Below are 6,276 nucleotides of genomic sequence, written 5' to 3' on the forward strand. Positions count from 1 at the left end.
TTGCCTCTTTTATCAAATATTAGTTGGCTGTATATCTGGGGGTTTATGTCTGGGAATTCTGTTCTGACCCACTGGTCTGAGGTCCTGTCTCTGTTCCAGTACCATGCTGTTTTGATTACTATGGCTTTATAGTATAGTTTCAATTTAGGTGAGGAGATTCCACCCAGCTTCTTGTTTTTCAGTATGTGTTTGGCTATCCTGGCTCTTTTGTGGTTCCAGATAAATTTTGTGATTGATTATTCTATTTCATTAAAGAATTGTGTCTGGATTTGGATAGGGATTGCATTAAATCTATATAGAAGTTTGGGTAGGATAGTCATTTTGACTATGTTAATTCTACCTATCCATGAGCATGGGATGTTCTTCCATTTCTTTAGATCGTCTTCAATTTCTTTCTGAAGTGTTTTGAAGTTTCCCTGGTATAGGTCTTTCACTTCTCTTGTAAGGTTGATTCCTAGATACTTGATATTTTTTGATAATATCTTAAATGGAATTGTATTTTTAATCTCTCTCTCCTCAACTTCATTGTTTGTATATAGAAACGCTACTGTCTTTTGTGTATTGACTTTGTATCCAGCCACTTTGCTGTATTGGTTAATTGTTTCTAGGAGTTTTACTGTGGACTCTTTAGGGTTTTTGATGTATATCATCATATCATCGGCAAATAGAGATAGCTTGTGTTCCTCTTTCCCAATTTTAATTCCTTTGATTCCCTTCTCTTGTCGGATTGCTATTGCTAGGACTTCTAAGGTTATATTGAATAAGAGTGGAGAGAGTGGACAGCCTTGCCTAGTTCCTGACCTTAGTGGGAATGCATCTAGTTTCTCGCCATTAAGTATCATGTTGGCTGTAGGCTTTTCATATATAGCTGTAACTATCTTGAGGAAAGTTCCTTCTAACCCTATTTTGCTGAGTATCTTTAACATGAAAGGATGTTGGATTTTGTCAAATGCCTTCTCTGCATCGATTGGTTTTTGTCTTTCATGTTGTTGATGTGATGTATAATGTTGATTGATTTGCGTATGTTGAACCAACCTTGCATTTCTGGTATGAATCCCACTTGGTCATGATGTATGATCTTTTTGATGAAGTGCTGGATTCGGTTTGCTAAGATTTTGTTGAGTATCTTTGCATCTATGTTCATTAGTGAGATTGGTCTGTAGTTTTCTTTCTTGGTGGTGTCTTTGCCTTCTTTGGGAATGAGTGTGATATTAGCCTCATAAAAGGAGTTGGGGAGGATTCCTGTTTTTTCTATGGTTTGGAAAAGCCTATGGAAAAATGGTAGCAAGTCTTCTTAAATGTTTGATAAAATTCACCTGTAAATCCATCTGGGCCTGGGCTTTTGTTCTTAGGAAGTTTTTTAATTACATCTTCAATTTCCTCTGAGGTGATTGGTCTGTTTAGGCTTTCTAGATCTTCCTTTTCCAGTCTTGAAAGAGGGTGTTTGTCCAAGAATCTGTCGATTTCTACTAGGTTCTCTAGCCTAGTTGAGTATAGTTGTTCATAATATGATCTCATGATATGTTGTATTTCTTGGGGTTCTGTTGTAATCTCTCCCCTTTCATTTGTGATCCTACTGATTTGGGTGTTTTCCCTCTTTATTTTTGGTGAGTTTTGCCAATGGTTTGTCTATCTTGTTTATTTTTTCGAAAAACCAACTCCTGGTCTCATTGATTTTTTGTATTGTTTTCTTAGTTTCTATGTTGTTTATTTCTGCTCTGGTTTTTATTATTTCTTGCCTTCTGGTTGTGGTTGGATTTCTCTGTTGCTGTTGTTCCAATTCTTTGAGGTGATCTTTTAAACTGTTGGTTTTGTTATTTTCCTGTTTCTTGACATAGGCCTGTATTGCTATGAGTTTCCCTCTATTACTGCTTTTGCTGTGTCCCATAAATTTTGACATGTTGTCTCTTCATTGTCATTTCTCTCAAGGAATCTTTTTATTTCTTCCTTGAGTTGTTCTTTGATCCAGCTGTTGTTGAGCAGCATGTTGTTTAATCTCCAGGTATTAGATTTTCTCCATTGCTTCTTCTTGACATCGATTTTAACCTCTGTTGCATAGTGATCTGAAAGGGTACTTCTAATGATCCTTACCTTTGTGGTCTTATATAGGTTGGCTTTGTATCCTAAGATATGGTCTATTCTGGAGAAGGTTCCATGTGGGTTTGAGAAGAATGTGTATTCTGCTTTCTGGGGATGGTGTGCTCTGTATAAGTCTATTAGCCCTAGATCTTCTAATTTTTCATTTAGAGCTCTTATTTCTTTGCTATTTTTCTGTTTGGTGGATCTGTCCAGTGGTGATAGTGGAGTATTGAGGTCCCCTACTATTATCACATTTCCCTTCATGTGTTTCTCCAGGTTTGCCAGTAGTTGCCTCACATATTTTGCTGACTCTACATTAGGTGCATAGATATTGACCAGGGTTAGTGTTTCTTGATCTAATGTTCCCCTGATCAGTAAGTAGTGACCCACTTTGTCTCTGATCACTTTCTTGAGGTTGAATACAATTTGGTCTGATATAAGAATGGCTGTCCCTGTTCTTTTTTGTTTTCCATTGGCCTGAATAATTACTTTCCATCCTTTTATTCTAAGCCTGTGCTTATCCTGTATCTGTAGGTGTGTTTGTTGCAGACAGCAGAAGTCCGGTTTATTTTTCCTAATCCAGTTCTCTACTATGTGTCTTTTAATTGGAGAGTTTAGTCCGTTAACATTTAGGGAGATTATTGAGAGAGAGGATTATTGTGCAGTTGTGTTGTGTAGGGTGTTTATTGTTACAATCGGGGGTTTGGATTGTGTAATTCGTCTCTGAGTAAGTTGTTTAGGATCAGTTTTGTTTGCACAAATAGTTCAAGTTCGTTCTTGTTTGAGAATGTTTTTAGTCTATCCTCCCATATGAATGAAAGTTTTGCTGGGTATTGGACCCTAGGTTGGAAATTTCTTTCATTCAGTCATTTATATATGTCATTCCACTAACTTCTTGCTTGAATTATTTCGAATGGGAGATCTGGTTTGATTCTTATGTCCCTACCTTTGTACTTGAGGTTTCTTTTCTCCCTTACTGCTTTAAGGAGTTCCTCTTTCTCTTTGTTTTTTTGCCATTTGGATTACTATTTGTCTTGGTGTTTGTTTATTAGGGTCTATCTTATTGGGGACTTTTTTTTACTTCCTGTATTGGCATTGAAGTTTCTTTCCAGAGGGTGCGGAAGTTCTCTGCTATTATCTCTCTGACTACTTGTTCTTCCCCTTTCCCTATTTACTCTCCTTCTGGTATACCCACAATTCTTAGATTGTTTTTTTTGTCCTTGTTCATTAGATACTGGAATTTTCCTTCCAGTGCTTTGCCTTTTATTTCTTTGTTGGTTTCTTGATAATTTTTTGTTTGCAGTTTTCCTTTGAGTTCTTCAATGTGTTTCTCCAATTCTGTGTTTCTGCTTGTAAGGCTTGTTACTTTGTCTTTTAATTCCTTCACTTCTTTTTGTATGGAATCTCTCATGTTCTTTAACATTTCTTCTTTAATTTGGCTGATTCGTTCATCCATAGATTTCTTATACTCGGTAGCTAGGGTTTCTTTCATTTTTTTAATTAATTCTTGCATTTCCTTCCTCATGGCTGCTTTTAGGTCTTCTTTGCATGGATCTGTGCGTTTTGGTGGACTTGGCAACTTGCTAGGGTTTGTCATGGTATCTCCAGATATTAGGGTTCCCCTTGATTTACGCATATTTCTTTGTATTTAATGGTGTGCTTTAGAGTGCTGTGCCTTCTAAATTCTGCCTGTTTTGATCCCCTGTGGTGTGGGAATGGGTCCCCTCCCTGAGGGTGGTTCTAGAGGGACTTTTGGGTGAACTCGCTGAGGTTTGGTTCCTTCTGTGCTCTTTATGTGGCCTGGTTAGTTGTTTTGCCCTTTTGTTGGCAGCTAGTACTGGCCCTTTCCTGACCACAGTGGTGGGGGGCACTGTTGAGCTTAGCTCTTTCTCCCCTCCTCTACTACCTGGAAGTCAGCCTTCCTCTTTACTCCTGTCAGCAGGTGTAGTTCTGCTCCTGGCCACACTGGTTGCGGGCGCTGTTGAGCCTAACTCTCTGTTCCCTCCCTTATCTGGGAGTCAATGAAGCTCCGCTCCCTCCGCGTTTCAGCGGAAGAAATTCCCCCAGTCAAGCCCTCCCGGTAGCTGCTCTCAGCCCTTGGGGGGGGGGTCTCAGGTCCACTCTGGGGCTTGGGGCTAGGTTGCTCTAGGTTACCTAAAGGTCCAAGGGGCAGGCCCAAGCTCACCCAGTCTATTCATCCCCGCCTGTCCCAGTGGGGCAGGTGACTCTGGCCCACTAAGTACTAGGGAATTCCCTCCTCTGTCTAAGCTCGGGTTGGGTGGGGTGAACTCTGGGGTCTGGAAAGTGAGGCGGCGGGTGGTGTGGTCTCTGTGCCAACAAGCTGGCGCGTGCGGAGCTCTCCGAGTGCCCACGTGGAAGGGCTCCAGTGGAATGCACTCACCCTGGGCACCGGCAGGGTCACGGGTGCGGGGATCCCTGTGCCCCAGTTGGAGCGGCTCCGGGCCCCTGCAGTCACTCTGGGGAGGGACGCGCAAGGTGGCGGGTGTGGAGGTCTCTGGGCGCCCACATCTATATCTCCATTTTTATTTTATTTTATTTTATTATCTTATCTTTCTCTTTCTTTTAGCACTCCAGCATGATATGAGTTGAATTCAGAACTGAGACTATTGTGTGGTGCTTGTCTTTATTGCTGTAGTGCTCACTGGATATTTAATTTGATATTTCTTTCTGTATTGTTGTGGTGTTTCAATTACCTTCTTCATGACCTCTCTCAAACTGAGGTTGAAAGCCTCTAGAAGGTCTCCACCCATTTTCAAAGTATTTGACTTCTTTTTATTTATTTATTTATTTATCTTATTTTGTACCCCATTCTATTGCTTTTCTTTCCTTCAAACAAAACCACATAACTCGATTTATCTAGCTCCGCCTATTAAATAGAGGGGGAAACAAGGGAGGGTACCAGGACCAAACAGATATATGACCACTAATAGCAAGCTAGACAAAGAGGGGTCCACCTACTCTAGAAGCCTGGCGGGTGATGGTGGGGTAAATGGGTTACAGAAAGGGAACTGGGATGGGAGGAGGACAAATTTGGTGATGGGTATTCCCCTGATTCAATCTTAATATGTACGTAAATTACTACTGTGAAAGATATGTAAGTCATTATGATCACAATAAAAATTAAAAAAAAAGAATTCCTGAACAAAATGTGACTGAATAAGGGAAGTAGAAAGCCTGTCTAGAGTACAGGCCGGTGTGGGGTAGGGAGGAAGGACACTTGGGATATTGGTCATGGGAATGTTGCACTGGTGAAGGATTATATATATATTAAAAAATCAAAAAAAAAAAAGAAAAGAAAAGAAAAGAAAAGAAAAGAAAAGAAAAGTCCTCCCAATTCTTACCACAGGCTGTGTTCTTTACACTGACTGTATAGAAAGAGGAGGTACAGTAAATGCACCCCATATACACCTCAACACAGGCCCTCTGCCTGGTCTGTATTGTGAATTGGGGACAAAAAAAAAGAATTTCTTTACTGACAAGTAAAATTTTAATGTTTCTAATATATATAAAATTCTAACATGAATTTTCTTTATTTTGCTTCTATTCTGATTCTCCACTGAAGCTTATGAATTTCAGCTCTTGTTTCATGGCATTCATTTTCTTTTGCTACCATTGTGTATGTTGAGCAATGTATAAAAGTATTTTTCTTATGCTGAGATACAGTTACTTTTCATGTTCCGAAATATGTTTTTTCTTTAGTATATTTCCTCTGTTATTAAGAAATAAACTCTGTATGTTTTTGACTGGTGATTATCTGTATTTCCTTCCATTTACAAATGTTTTTCGAAATCTACCTATAAATCAACCAGAAGACAAATCAATGAATATACAATGTAATCCGATTCCTAATTTCTAAAGACAGTTTCATTGTAATTATTTATATCTGTATTGAACCTAATTATAGTAACCTTTTCAAGACCTATAATATTCTTAAAATATTTAATGTAAACAATACACCATCTTTTTTTAAATCTGAGCTGATTCCATTCTTGCAAGAGTTTCTTTTGTCATAGCCTCAAACTTTTATGTGTAGGTCTATAACTCTGCACAGTAAAATGTTGCAATGAAATCAGGAAACCAATATGTTACCAGGGCAAAAAAAATGTTTTTAATAGAACCTTTGTCTCAATTCTCTATTCTTGTACCCTAAGAGAGAATTTACTCAGAAAACAAAAG

At 38.9% G+C, this 6,276-nt stretch overlaps 1 non-coding gene across 1 annotated transcript; it reads left to right on the forward strand.

Annotated features, from left to right (window-relative positions):
* Positions 1-5,424: 5,424 nt before the first annotated feature.
* Positions 5,425-5,558, forward strand: LOC126026325 (small nucleolar RNA SNORA51). The gene has a single exon (XR_007501618.1). It is a non-coding gene; the product is annotated as a small nucleolar RNA SNORA51 (small nucleolar RNA).
* Positions 5,559-6,276: the final 718 nt, after the last annotated feature.

This window comes from Suncus etruscus, chromosome 13 (genome assembly GCF_024139225.1).
Source record: "Suncus etruscus isolate mSunEtr1 chromosome 13, mSunEtr1.pri.cur, whole genome shotgun sequence".
NCBI classification, from domain to species: domain Eukaryota; kingdom Metazoa; phylum Chordata; class Mammalia; order Eulipotyphla; family Soricidae; genus Suncus; species Suncus etruscus.